We start from the raw sequence: 15,108 nt of genomic DNA on the forward strand, positions 1-15,108 counted from the left end.
AAAAAAAGATTGATGTGAGGAATCAAGTCACACATATCAATCTAACAGATTGGCCTTTATATCAGTGAAATCACCAGCCTTTCCTAACACTAGTCCTACATCTGTGTGAGAAGCTGCTTCTGTGTAACAGCACTCTAATTGTGGAACTCCCTTCTCAAGCAAGTTAGGTTGGCTCCTTCATTATTGGCCTTTAGGATAGCTGGTAAAAACTGTACTGTTCTGCCGAGGTTTTAGTGATTAATATCACTCTTTACTTTTAGAAGGTTCCCCGTTTTATTGCAGTATATGTATTTTATCAGATTAGGGCACAATCCAGGAATTGCCACCACGATTTGTGAATCAAGTCACTGAGTGGAGGGGAGATTCTGAAATAGATAGATAGATAGATAGATAGATAGATAGATAGATAGATAGATAGATGTTATTCTTAGATTTTGCTTGTTAAAAAAATATTATTCATGCTATTATGTTTAATAGCCAACCATCATTGTGAGTTGTGATTTTAAAATCAAATGGGCCAGACCTTAATATATACTTGTATCTTATTAAGCCATCTTAATAAGAGAAGTTTTAATAAGCAATAGTGTATATTTCTGATTTTAATATAATGTCCTTTCAAAATGGCAACAAGCCCCTGACAAATGGAGCAAAGTGTCAAAGATTAATAACTTAGATACTGTATTTTTATTACTGCTTATTCTCCAGCTGATAATTGAGATTTTATTATCTGTTTTGATAATAGCTAGCTATGCCTAACATAGGCCGTGTTTCCACAGCAACAGAAGGAGAAGCTAATGGAGGAGTACCAGATTTTTTAAAAGGAATCGGCTTTGCTGTGAGCAGGGCTCCACGAGCAGATTTTCCAGACCAGAAAAATCGCTTCATAGAGCATACTTCCTGGTGGGGTGGGGGGTGGAGTGACCGTCATCTGCTTGGCAGGGGCTGCTCAACCAAAAAGAGAGGCTTCCCCCTCCCCCCCTTTCTCCTTTCCCCTGAAAGTCCAGATGCACCTGCATTTCAGGAGCAAGCCTCATTGAGCACAATGGGAGTTACTTCCAAGTAAACACGCATATGCTTGTGCTGGGAAAGCGGGGGGGGGGGGGAGAACACAAAGACAGAAACCAGCCCCCATTTTAACCCGCAAGACCTCATTGACCACAAGGGGAGTTACTTCTGAGGAGACACAAATGGGTTTGTTGTGGGAGAGAGCAGTAAACACAAAGACAGAAACCAGTACCCATTGTAAACCGCAGGATATCTATAACCAAGCTGTGAAGTACTTACTTCCTAAGGCAATGAATCGGAGCCTCGAGATCATGCTTAATCCCATTTAAGAAATTGGGCTTTAAAATGTGCCTTGTCAATTGCGGGGCTTCTCTGTTATTTCTGTTGGCATTCAGAGGGCAAGCTTCATTCAGCACAATGGGAGGAAACACCCCTTGACCAGGGTCATGGTGAAAGGCACACCCCTGGGCAGGGCTAGCATACCCAAGCCAAATGCGGGGGTTGGGGGCATACAATAACTATACCAGGGAGAACCCGACTTAAGGAAAAGAATCGGACTTTAAGCAGTCTCAGGAAATCTGTTTTTTCCCTGATAAGCTCCAGGGTGGCTGCTGGATGGCCACGATGCCATGTGTCCCTAACGACCTCAACACGCAGCCGGCTCGGAGCAAATCACTGGTGGAAACAATCCCCTAGATACTTTCCCTCCATGATCCAAATAGCAGCTCACTCAAATTGATGCCAGGTCCTGCTGGCTTTAAGGAGGAGATGCAAAAAATATTTTTTCACTTTTTGAGAGAAGAATAAAACATGCCCTTCACTATTTCCTAAATACGGGTGCGCAGAATAACCTACCAACCTTGAAGATGCATTTGCGTAACTGAATACTGTGTCCTAAGGAAATCTGGCAACCTGATTACATGAACATTGGTTCAACTGAAATGTATTTCAGTGAATGTGTTCCAGATCAAGGGTTAAGGATTGCAAAGTGCTATATCTAAATGGCATGCTTCAAAATGCTTTGCAAATGCATGGTGTACATCAAGTTGATTTTCTTTCCTCAAAAGGCTGGGCTAGGAAATTATCAAAATGCTTAGAAATGTTATTTTATTTTGATTACATGTTTATACTACTCTTCCTCCAAGGAGGCATACATGATTTTCACCCATCCATTTTATCCTCACAACAACCCTGTGAGGTGGGTCAGCTTCAGAGATAGTGACTAGCTCAAGGTCATCCAATGACATTCATGGCCCAGTGGAGATCCTAGTCTTGACACTCCCCAGTCCTAGTCCTGATACTCTGACCACTACACTACACTGCCCCTGGGTCACATTTTTATTAGTGTGGGTTATTTTGATTATGATTACTGTCACTGGGTAACTGTGGTCATGGACTTAAGCAAAACAGTATTATTCCTTGATTGTTATGAAGCACTCTCCAGCCTCTGGTAAATGATACCAATCAGAATTTGGGAAGGTGACACCTTCCAGAGAGTAGGAGGTGGCCAAGGAACAGTTTTTAGTCAGTTTTGCCATTTGGATCTGAAAAGAGTCAGATTAGAGAGCTGGGAGTTTTTAGCTGGAATTAGCTAAACTAGAAGCAGCCTGGAGGACTATGGGAGTCCATGCTGTTGTTTTCGGACATCTGACACAAGATTAGCTGTTTGCTGACTCTTTTTAGAATCCTGCTTCCACCCACTTATGCTCTGTTTGCATATTTGTAAATAAAACCAGTGTCACGAAGCCTCCAGTGCTCATGCAAAAGAAACTCTGCAGAGCTACTCATGGGTTCCTCAACAGTCAGGGAAAGTTAGAAGCACTTAATATATTACAGCCTTTCTCAAACTGTGTGGCTTCAGACATGCATAGACCCAGTGCATGTTTGAATGTTCCTGCATGGGAGAGGGACTTGGAGAAGCCACTGTATCTCAGCACAAGCTACCTCACAGGAGGAAGTGTGGGATGCATACATTATTGACTGATAAATGAGTCGATTTAAATTTTCTGCCCCCTTGCCCCACACTGCCTCAAAAGAAAACATGTATCTTTTCATTTTCATTTAGGTTTGAATAGAGTCAGTGGTTTCCTGTCCCACAGCTGGGGTTAATTTATTCAGCAATGCTAAGATGATTGTCTTACAACCAATGTTTGCTGTTGTGGAGGGTTGCTGTGCTTGTTTTGCACACGTTTAAGCTGTAAAGATGCAATCCAATATTTGTCTCAGAGTACTCCAAGGAGCACCATGACATTTTCAAAGCCTCGCCAGCAGGGTGGAAGTGAGGGAGGACCAGTGTTTTGCCACTCTTCCTCCATGTTTGTTTGCTTGCTTACCATTTCCCTTTCACTGCTCAAAGTAGGAGTCAAATAATTTCAGCCAGCTCCAGGGCTGCTGTGTTTCCCCATGTTGTGTCTGGGAGGGCTTTGGCTCCTTCAGATTTGGAGCCTCCCCTGCTGACCCAAACTATGCCCACAAACCTTCCCTCCCCCCACCCTCGATATCAGGGCTTCAATGTGGGAGAGGTGGGGGGAACAGATCTTTCTGTGGGGGCAGAAAGGGGGGATGTAAGACTGGATCTCCTTCTCCAAGATCTGAAATCTGTCTCTGACCTCAGAGAGAGATTTCTCATCTATCCTGTGGTTCCACAGGATTGCCCTGTAATAGAATTGTCACAAGCTGTATTTTCTGCATTTTATTTAGAGTTGTGCACAAATGGCCTCTCAGGATTCTGCAGCCTATTTGTGGGCAGAGAAATTGGGGGACAATTTCACCAAATTTCTCCTAGGGGAGGAGAAATTCTCCAACAGTTTCTCACAGACAGGGCTCACTATTGGCAGGGGTTGTAGCGCAGGTTCTTACCTTTTTCGTAAGGGGTTTTGGTTTATTGCACTGCTTCTGTAGGTGTCAACAGCATCAACTATGTTGAGGCTTCCAGTTTTTTTGAAGCAGAATCTTGAATTTCTTTTGGTGGTATTTTTGAGCTTGCCTAATCACTGAGAGGTGACCGAGGGTGCTGTGTGTGTTTTCTCTCTCTATTACACATCTCTCCATTGCTCTGCAGCCTCCCAGGCCACCTGCACTTTCTGAACTGAAAAAGCCCCATGGGAGGAATTGCTTCATGCTGTCTTCCTCATGATGTCTTTAACTGAAGTGCAGGAAGCTGAGGAGGCTACAAGCTGCTACAGAGATTACTGTATAATGACAGACAGGACACTCATGCACACTCCTCAGCCACCTCATAAGTAAGGTAAGCCCAAGAACCCCAAACCCAACCCATGAGAATTTCTCTGAAATTTCTCCTCCTTTGAATTTCTTTTTGAAAGCAATTTATTCTCTATCAAATTGAATGAGAATGGTCGAAAAAAATGTGGGAGAAATTTTTGGCACAGCACTAATTTTATTGCCACTTAACTCCAATGTCTGCATTTTTCCTTAACACTCATGTGTATATATACTTGCCAACAGGATTACACTTGATGTGGCTGATGGAATGGACTGTAGCTTATAATTTGTTAATCTTTAAGGGCAGTATCCGAAGGCAACCTTATGTAAACTAGACCCATTCACTTCAATGGGTCTACTCTGTGTAGGAGTACCACTGAATACTGCCCATAGGTGCCGTGCCAGTCTTTGTTGTTTTTGCTGCAATAGACTAACAGACTCTGGAAATCTTTAATTAGGGATTCTCAAACAATGAGGGGGTTAGCCTACCTGAATACAAATTCACACAACCAAACTGTGGCTTGGTCACATGGCTGCTTCACCATATGTTAATTTCTACACATATACACTCCACTTATACTCTAAACATATCAGTCTGTTTGTGTGAACTAGCCCTAACTCAAGACAAAAGCAGTTCAAGCTTCCTCAACACAATGCAGAGAAAGATGACTTAGCTGGCGGTATGTCCATCCTTGTTCTGGATTCATGCAACATCAAATAGAAGAAAACGTGGCAATATAACTGTTAATTCATTGATGCTAAGGATTTTATTTTAATGTTATTTTTTGTAAGTAAAATTAGTGGATTTTGTTATGTTCTTTGATTTTATGACCGGCCTTTGTGAGCCTGACTAGTGCTGTGTTAATTATTGTTCTTAGCATCACCGTCTTAATGGTTTTGTTTAATTTGATGTAAACCACCTTTAGAACTATTAATTGAAAGGTGACCTAGAAATAGAGTAACTAAATAAGGGCGCAATCCTATGCATGTTTAGGCAGAAGAAAGGGAAAAAAAAAAGATGCTGGCTGGGGAATGCTGGAGTTGTAGGGCTTTTTTTCTGTCTAAACATGCAGAGCATTGCTCCCTAAATAGCATGGACACAGGGGCCATTGCATGAAAATTACAAAATCAAAACTATATCAGGAAGGGTAATTTGGCATCTTCCATAGAAAATCCAGCACTTTCATGGAAAAAATGTAATAAAGAAGAGTCCTCTTGCACTTGTATGATATATAAGTTAAGTCAAGCAAAACTGCTGAAGCCATTTCCAGTTTCAGAGCCTACAATCATTAACCCAACTGGATGTGCTTGACAACAGTACTCCAACAAGGTCCAAATCGAAGTGCGTGACTTCTATATAGAACCTAATTAAAATGTTTCCCCATGGCAGTGGTGATGTTTGATGCCGGAAGCAGTAACATTTGTAGTAGGCAACAGCCATTCACTACATCATTTGTGTGGATCATGTGTAGAGAGTCTCCACAGCAGCACCAAATCTTCCTGGGAGAAAATGGTGGTGACATGGAGAATGGCAGTGACAGCAGCTTTCAAAAGTTACAGTGCTCAAGTAGAGATATTACCATACAGACATGTTTTAAGTGGTCTTTGTACAGGGGCTGCTGTACTGTCTGAATCAGGTCTTACTGCAGACAAGTACAGGAAATTTGTTTAGGTCTTAATTTCTTCCCTCCCTCCTACCTAGATTTCCATTTGCATGGTAAATGCTGTTCTCTCTCCTCTCACTTTGGGAACCATCCTGGTCTTGAACTTTTAAACAGAAAGCACTTCCAAAACATTTGTTTACAGATGGGATGGTAACAATTTGGCCTGCAGTAACGCTGTTCCTCAAAGCAGTGTTCAGATCTACCCCCAGCCAGCTATTTCATTGGTTTGACATTCTGCCACTGGCCTTTGCTGGTTTCTCGTTAATTCCTTGATGTAATAGCAAACCAGCTTTTTAAAAGCAGTTCTGAGTCTGGAATTGTAAAAGCCACATACCAGACAGGTTAGGCTGCTTTTATTATCATCAGATGCCAGGGTGATAAACCCGGCTTGGAGATCACTTTCCTGATAGGCCAGAAAATTATACTGATACTTAAAAGGCTAAATACTGTTTTAAAGAGAAATTTCATTGACATCCACGCATCAATTTTGCACTTTAAAAAAGGCACTGCAAAATGTGAACAAGCATATTTGAATAATATCTGTAAGGCTGAATGCATAAAAATATGTAGGAAGAATATGCTTCATTCTTAGTCAAGGAACATACCACAAAATCCTGGGCATTTTTACCCAGAACATGTCTCACTGAGTTCAGTGAGGCTTACTCCCAGGTACGTGTGCATATGATTGCAGCCTGAGTCCTGGGAATCCTGAACCTAGCAGACCTTCATGGAGGATAAGGCTGTCAGTGGCCACAAGCCCTCATGGGTATATGCTAGTATCAAAGGCAGTATGCCTATGTATGCCAATTGCTGGGGAACACGAGCGGGAGGGTGGTATTGCACTCATGTTCTATTTGCGGGCTTTGTGTGAACAGAAGCTGGACTAGATAGATCTTCTTCTGATTCAGTATGGCTCTTCTTATGTTCTCTTCACTCATCCTGTGACTTGTGATGTCCTACTGCTAATGGTCCCCATGCTCATGTATTTGCCAGTAAGCCCTGACTCCCAAATCCCAAGGAGTTGACAAGTCTTCCAATTAGTCCACACAGTTCTGAGACCATTTGACTGAAGAACATAGGAAGCTGCCTTAGACTGAGTAAGAGCATTGGTCCATCTAGCTCAGAATTGTCAGCTGTGACTTGTAAGTGGTACTCCAGGGTTTCAGGCTGGTTTTTTTCCAGCTCTCCCTGGAGATGCCAGGGATCAAACCTGGGACCTTCTGCACGCAAAGCATGAGCTCTACCACTGAGCTAGGACCACTGCCTTCTTCTGTTGCCACTAAGGTCCACCATCCTGCCCATCTCTTATTTGTCTCTTTACAGCATTCATCTCTCCTTCTGCCCTGCTTTTCCTCCAGAACAGAATCATGTCCACCAAAGAGGTCCTGGGAGATTTCTTTTAAGTATATATTTGAAATAGAAGTGTTTAATTTTTTTTCTTTTCTTTTTATTAATGACGTTGTGAATAGTTATTGTGAATGGATATGCTTTTTGTCATTTCTTTTTTCTTTGCTGTTTCCCCCCTTTCTCCTTTTTGTTTTTGTTCTAAATAGTGCTGCTGCAGCATCTACCATCTACACTTAGGCAGCTATGGGGGCCTGTCTTACAGAAAGGAGAATGAAGCTGTTGCTTCAGATAGCAGATTCCTGAGGAGGTGCCATTTTCTTATCTCCATAGGTATGGGTCATTAAAGAATGAGAAGGAAAGGTGTTTGTAGCAGGGGTTCATAACCTGCTCATCTTCCAGTGTGATATACCCATAATTTCCCAGCAATGCCCTGCTGAATTCAACATAGAGCTAACAGGCCAGTCTATATGCAAAAGAATAATTGGACACAAATGTGATATAAATGGCCATAGACAAAAACCAGTGGAGGAACACTTCAAACTTCCCAGGCTACTCTGTGAATGACCTTAAGGTGGCCATTCTTGAACAAAGGAACTTCAAGGCCACTTTTTAACAAGAACCAGCTGCATAAGAATTCATCAAGAGGTTCAGCTTGAATACAAAGACTTTTTCCTCACCTGTATTAATCACTTCATCAGTGCAAGGATGTTTCTGTTACAACCCAACAATTGTTTTGCAAATGACCACTGTTAAGGTAATTATCACTGTGTGCAGTTTCCCCATTTAAATTCCTTCTGTTTATTATTCTCTCCCTCCCCACCCCAATCCTACCAGTTCAGAATAATTGACTGGGGCCATGAAAGCTTATTTCATAATAAATCTGTCTATTAGGTGTCACAAGACTCTTCCTTGTTTTTGCTGCAAGAGGCTAACAGGGCCATCTCTCTGGAAATTGTTTAAATAAAGAGAGACATGCCTGTTTGCCTTGACTCTTGTATCTCTGTTTCTTTTTAGGCAATGCTGGTGGTAAACCTTAGGAGACAGGGAATAATTATTTTTGCTTCAGGCACAATATTTAAGGATAGCACCAGCACTCACTATGGGTTATTTTCTGGCTTGGCTAAGGCATAGAGAGTACAAAACAAGGAAAGGGTCAGCAGACTGCAACATATTTAATGTATCACATATTTTGACCCTCAGTCACTGAACTACATGGACCGATGATCTGACTCAGTATAAAGCAGGTTCCTATGTTCCATTGTTATGGTCCCTCCGGGACCTTTATAATGGTCCTGTTTGCTGCCTGGCTATTATCAAGATGGTCTGTTTTACCTATGTATCACTCCTAACTCTATCATTCTATGTGGATGGTATTGATTGCCAGTTGGGTACTTGTAATATGGAATAATAACTTCAGCTGCATAGACTCCATGTGTCTGTTCCAGTGAACAGACAAATCTGGGACTTTGGCCCACTACTCTGCCACTGACAGCCATCCAGCTTCAAGCTAGTGGTGAAGCTGGAACTAACCGCAGCGTAGGATGCCATAAAATATGCATATTGCCTAAATAACACATCTCTTAAGGTGTGGCCCTTAACAGCCATAATTTCCCAGCACTTTGTACAGCACCAGCTGCATAGCTCTGAAGCTTTCTCAGGCAGTTAATTCTTCCCACTTCCTGTGTAATCTCATGGTACTCCAGCCCTTCTGATTACAGACGAGAAGAACATAATAAATTATCTTCAACCCAGATCAGTTTTTCATGATCTTTGGTTATAGCCTCAGCTTCCTCTAATCCTTGGCCCCTGATCCAATACAACTGTGAAGCAGGCCAGATAGCTTTGACCATAAACCCCCACCAAGGCCCAAGCCTATGGATCTAGCCTATGTCAGATGACCACTTGCTTGTACCCACCCATAAAAAAAAGCTCTGCTTTTTAAAAAGGTTGTTTTAGGCAGGAAGGCAGGATGAAGAAATTACAGAGCTGAAGCTAAGTGTAGGACAGTGTGTTTCCTAAGATACCCAATGCCATGTTCAGTAGGGTTTCTTAAATGCCATGGTTCCTTAACTACAGCATTGCGTTTCTATCCTTAGACACAGAAGGCAGAGAACTTTACTTCTTCTCACTCCACTTCCAGTTTTATTAACGTATACTTTACATGACATTTGTCCCAAACAGGTAGGAGTCTTTAAAGAAACCAGAACGGCACTGGTGATTGCAGAGATGTATGGTCACTAATGACTGTTTATGCTGAAATTGCTTTTAGAATGCATGGATTTAAACATTGTTTTCCTCATGCAGCCTGTTTAGGATGTCGTGGCAGTGCTACATGCTGGTTAAAATAAATTTAGAATCAGATTAAGGCTGCAATCCTGTATCTACTTGCCTCTGTGTAAGCCCCATTGAACTCTTGGGGCTTACTTCTGAGTAGATATGTATAGTATTGCACTGTAAGGCACTCCACACCTTTGCATTGCCTATTCATCCTTGAGGATGCCCATTCATCCTTGAGGTAAGATTTTTTTATGTGGCTGGACAAAACTAACTTCTTCTTCTAGGTCAATTCTGGGGAATCAGGTCTTAACTTCCAAGGACTTTCTACTGATGAGAAAAAGCTGAGATTATGATCTATCAAATTTACAAACCCAAGATTTCACAAGAATTTTGTTTCATTTTCTCCTCTTTGTGTATACCACACACTGGTTTGTCAGCATGACTGCTCAGTAATGTAAAGCATTAAAGGTGTCTACTGTAGATTTTTTAAAAAATATGATGCTGCCCATGTTGGGGCTCCAGATCAACTGTCAAAAACACTATCAGCCTCACAGTGTACAAATGTGCGCAATTACTGGTCAAAATATGGAGTGATCGCTCACACCCAGACACCCTTTTCACGAATTTACTGCATGATTAATTATCAGTGACTAATTCCTGTGTGAAATTGATCTTGGAGGGTCAAACACAACTACTGGTACAGCACTTTGGTACAAACATGCACGCTTTTTTCATCTGTACTTTTAAAATCATTTGATAGTAATAAATAGATATGGATATATTTTAGGTTATATTATGGGGGCCTCATGTATTCTATTAGGACACTGTGGACAAGATTTGGGGAATCCAAAGGTTCTGTTCTTTTCCATAGTTTGAGTCCTTCTGGTCCCATCTGTTTCCATTTCCCATGGCAATACTCTTATCTCCATTTAATCCTTTACATCAGGGGTCCCCAACCCCCAGGCTGTGGACTGGTACCAGTCCGTGGCCTGTTAGGAACCGGGCCGCGTAGGGGTGTGCAAAACCCCCTTACCTTGGGTCCACGGGGGGGGGGGCAGAGGCGATCCATCCCTTCCCCCGGAATCCTTGCCAGCCCCGGCCGGCTCCAGACACTGGCGGACTTCCAGCCGTGAAACCAGCCCCCACTGGTCTGTGGAAAAATTGTCTTCCACGAGACCGGTCCCTGGTGCAAAAAAGGTTGGGAACCGCTGCTTTACATGTCCTGTTATTGCGACTTTTTCAGTGGTAGCACCTGGACATAGAATCATAGAATATTTCCCATCTGTCCAAATGGTGGAAATGGCAAGAGATAAATCATAGGAAAGAACAAAGGTAACAGTCATTTTGCTACTATAATACATATGAAACAGGAAGTATGAATGAAAACTGCATTGGAACTGGGATCTCTTAAAGATCTTTCTTTTCCAAAGGCAAGGTGCAGGATGGATTCTCTGTTAACTCCATCAACTCCATCTGCTCAATATAGGTTAAAGGGCAAAGCAGAAGATGAACAGTTAAGATACAAGGACCTCTATTGTTCTCATTTAGGTCACCAAGAAGCTACCTGAAAACTATCTTATCACGGCCCTTGCGATTTTGAAAGTAAATGCTTTAAGCCTAATTGCTGTGGTGACTGCCAAACTTAATTACATCCCTGCTTAGTAAGAAAATAATAAACTAAATATTTCTATGAGTCTATCAAACTACCATTTTCCAGGCTTAAAGATTTTGTTCTTAAACAATTTAAGGTGCAGTCCTATGGGATGCACCCTTGGTACTCCTAAACCCCGGAACTCAGAGGCTTACGAGTATCCTATGCTGAGAAGGAGGCGTCTCTGAAGGAAAGCTTCATGTGGATGCACCCACGGTATAGCACACAAGTCCTTTTTGGGGTGGAGTGACAGCTGTAAAGATAGTGAGTATCCAAAGATACAGAGTGGTGTTGTTATAGACCAAGACCCCAAATCCTCATCCTTGGAGGATCCTGACGTCTTGTCCTCAGAAGAGGCTCCAGAGTTAATGGTTCAGGGAGAAGACTCAGCCATGGAAAGGCATCACACCTCCATAGGAGCCAGTTCTCCAGAAAGACCCCAGGAGTTGGCTCCCCTGCATCCAGAGGTCACATTAAAGTCCTCAGACTCTTGAGAACTCAGGCCATGAGGACACTGGCATACTCCAGCCACCCCCACATAGTCGCACTCTGAGATTGCTAAAACAGGCCAGGTCCCTTTAAGAGATCAAGCCTTAGTCAGTATAGAAGCAGAACCAACCAACCAAAGGGCAGCTAAACTCCTATTTAAGTCTGTAGTCTTGCACCACTCCTTCTTGGAGTAACATATAGACAACCCTGTCTGGCTTCCAGTCCCAGTACCACTTGGAGCTTTCTGTGGTGCTGATCTCTTCCTATCTTGTTTACCGAGAAACCTGACCTCTTCCTCCTGTTGTTGTTGTTGTTGTTGTTATTATTCCACCTTTTCCCCCATACTGGGACTCAAGGCGGCTTTACAACATTTACATCCGTCTTGGGAATTGAGTATCCTAGTATATGTGAGGTACAAATATGTGAGATACAACTGCAAGGGTGTATCCAGTATATGTGACGTACAAATATGTGAGGTACAACTGCAAGCGTGCATCTAGTATATGTGACATACACATATGGTGTCCACTAGCAACCAATTCACATACAGAAAGACAGATACCATATCATATATAATCGCTCTTTCGTATCTGTGAATGCAAGCTAACTGAAGTATAACCAGCTCCCACACAACCTAGGGCATAAAACTTGATATGTTTTAGTGTCTGTAGGTATCAATAGCAAAAAAATCCAAACCCACTAATTCATTTATTTTTAATTTGGAACTGGAAAAATGGCTATCGCCATCTCAGGCTACCCACACCTACAGATTTTTCGCCAGAAGCTTTTTTATTATGGAACGTCCTCCATAATACTTCAGTGAAAACTGAACTTTAAACTTCAGTGAAAAAAAACATTTTGGGAACATTCTCACAGCCAGCTTGGGCCCATTGGTTTTCAAACTCTCTGAAAAGTTAGAAAGAAAAAATGACAGCACTGCATCCCATGTAGAATTTCCCAGAACTCCATTCCTTAGATGTTTCCAGACAATATCATATACTCTCCCTGGCTTTTCTGTGGTAGCAGCCTATCATGTCAATTTTGTTAGACAAACAATATTACTTTACCTCAGTGACTTCTGTGAAAGACCAAAAATAAAAATAAAAGGATCATTTGTAAGTTAAAAACACACTAGATTATTCATTCCTTCGATAAACAAGTGTTGTAAAAGAGTAAATAAGTCTCTAAAAATAAATAAAAGCAGATTGTTTATTTTAGATACACTGGGTTGGATCCAGAGGGTTCTTCCACCAGTGGTAGCAGCCCCTGAGTGAAGTTCCACTCAGAATGTTCCTACTAGTGGAAAGGGGTGGAAGTGCTATTTGCCAGTTGGCTCCTCTTGCAGCCCCCAGTGCCACCAATCCCATGGTTCCAAAGGGTACTGCAACCCTCTGGAGCACATTGTCTGGGGGAACAGGGGGATGCAGGGAGAGGGGGGGAATGATGAACACTGTCTCCTGCCCCATTCCACCTCTGCTGGCTCAGAAGCCTTCGGTGGACAGAAGGAGCCTTCTGTCCATGGGAGACAAATTCTGGATCCAACCCATTCTTTATCATAACATAAAATCCTTCTTAATGCCTTCAGTTTATCAAATCGGTACAGTTTAGCAGGGCATGTATGGATCCCATTCCCATAGGTCAGTGAGGACTGAATGCAGTTGAATATATGTTGAAAAAGTACTTCAGGAATTCATTTGGCTTTAATAAAGACCATAGTGAAAGTAGCACCTGAAATAAGAGAATAATAGTATTCTGAACACATGAAAATACATAACAGTAATTGTGGTAAGTTCCATAAACAGAAACATTGTTTTCCACAGAGGGAATTCTGACTTGTGCTTTATTTGAACTGGAGGTGGCTTATTGTACCTTTTGTCCAGTCAAATAAATAACACAGGCTCTGGCAGCTTCTGATGAAAAATGAACCTGCAAGGCTAGTACAAGAGCCTCCACAAATTATATGCCTCATGTGTTTTTTATAGGAGCATCAACACAGATTGCAACAGGTCGTATGCTTTGTTTCAGCTTGCTGCCACTGAATGGTATGATGTGCTGTATCTGAAATCCAGTCCGCTCAAGGTTTGTAATGTATATTGTTCTCAAGGAGTAGCTTGTTTATATGAGTCTCTAGTTGTTTTGAATTTGATACTACTTTTCCTGCCAATGAGTTACTGTTCCCACATAATTCTTGTGTAATTGTATGATAAATATTTTGAACATTTGATTACTCACTTAAATCCTGTCCACCTCAAGAATGGTTAAATTGGTACAATACAGTTTACGAAGAAAAATCCAGAACAGCAATTTAACAAAAACTTTCAGATATAACAAGCTGATTGGAAGTTAGTATAATGACTGCCTCAGACTTACCATCTCCAATGTTTCTATATATATTTTAATGTTATGCAGTGCATCCTATAAATGTCTACTCAGAAGTAAGCCTCCCCGTGTTCAATGAAACTTACTCAGAGGTAATTGCATGTATGATTATGTATCAATAAACCAGTCTGATCAGTTACAGAGTGACATTTAAAAGCATGGATACTTCAAATGTTGGTTTCTATATTCTGTTTATTTCTGTGAGAATTTTCCACCCATGGGCATATGTATGAATAGGAAAGGTTTTTTTGTTTTAGTTCTGGTTTCTTGAAAGACCTCACCTCACTGTTTCTTTACTTTATGACTGTTGCCATGAAGAGGTAGCAACAGGCCGTCTTATGGATTGTTGTTGTTGTTGTTCAGTCGTTAAGTCGTGTCCGACTCTTCGTGACCCCATGGACCATAGCAAGCCAGGCCTTCCTGTCCTGCGCTCTCTCCTGGAGTGTGCTCAAGTCCATATTCATTGCATCGGTGATGCTATCTAGCCATCTCATCCTCTGCCGTCCCCTTCTCCTTTTGCCTTCAATCTTTCCCAGCATCAGGGTCTTTTCCAGTTACTTTTCTCTTCGCATTAGGTGGCCAAAATATTTGAGCTTCAGCTTCAGTATCTGTCCCTCCAATGAGCAGTCTGGGTTGATTTCCTTTAGGACTGACTGATTTGACCTCCTTGCAGTCCAGGGGACTCGTTGAGAGTCTTCTCCAGCACCACAGTTCGAAAGCATCAATTCTTCGGCGCTCAGCCTTCCTTATAGTCCAGCTCTCACAGCCATACGTTGCTACTGAGAAAACCATAGCTTTGATTATACGAACATTTGTCGGCACGGTGATGTCTCTGCTTCTTACTATGCTGTCTAGGTTTGCCATAGCTTTCCTCCCAAGGAGCGTCTTTTAATTTCATGGCTACAGTCACCGTCTGCAGTGATCTTGGAGCCCAAGAAAATAAAATCTGTCACTGCTTCCATTTCTTCCCCTTCTATATGCCAGGAAGTGATGGGCCCGATGCCATGATTTTAGTTTTTTTAATGTTGAGTTTCAAGCCAGCTTTTGCACTCTCCACTTTCACCCTCAACAAGA

The sequence above is a fragment of the Heloderma suspectum genome, chromosome 1 (genome assembly GCF_057233095.1).
Source record: "Heloderma suspectum isolate Gila_16-S chromosome 1, 16-S_ref, whole genome shotgun sequence".
Taxonomy (NCBI): domain Eukaryota; kingdom Metazoa; phylum Chordata; class Lepidosauria; order Squamata; family Helodermatidae; genus Heloderma; species Heloderma suspectum.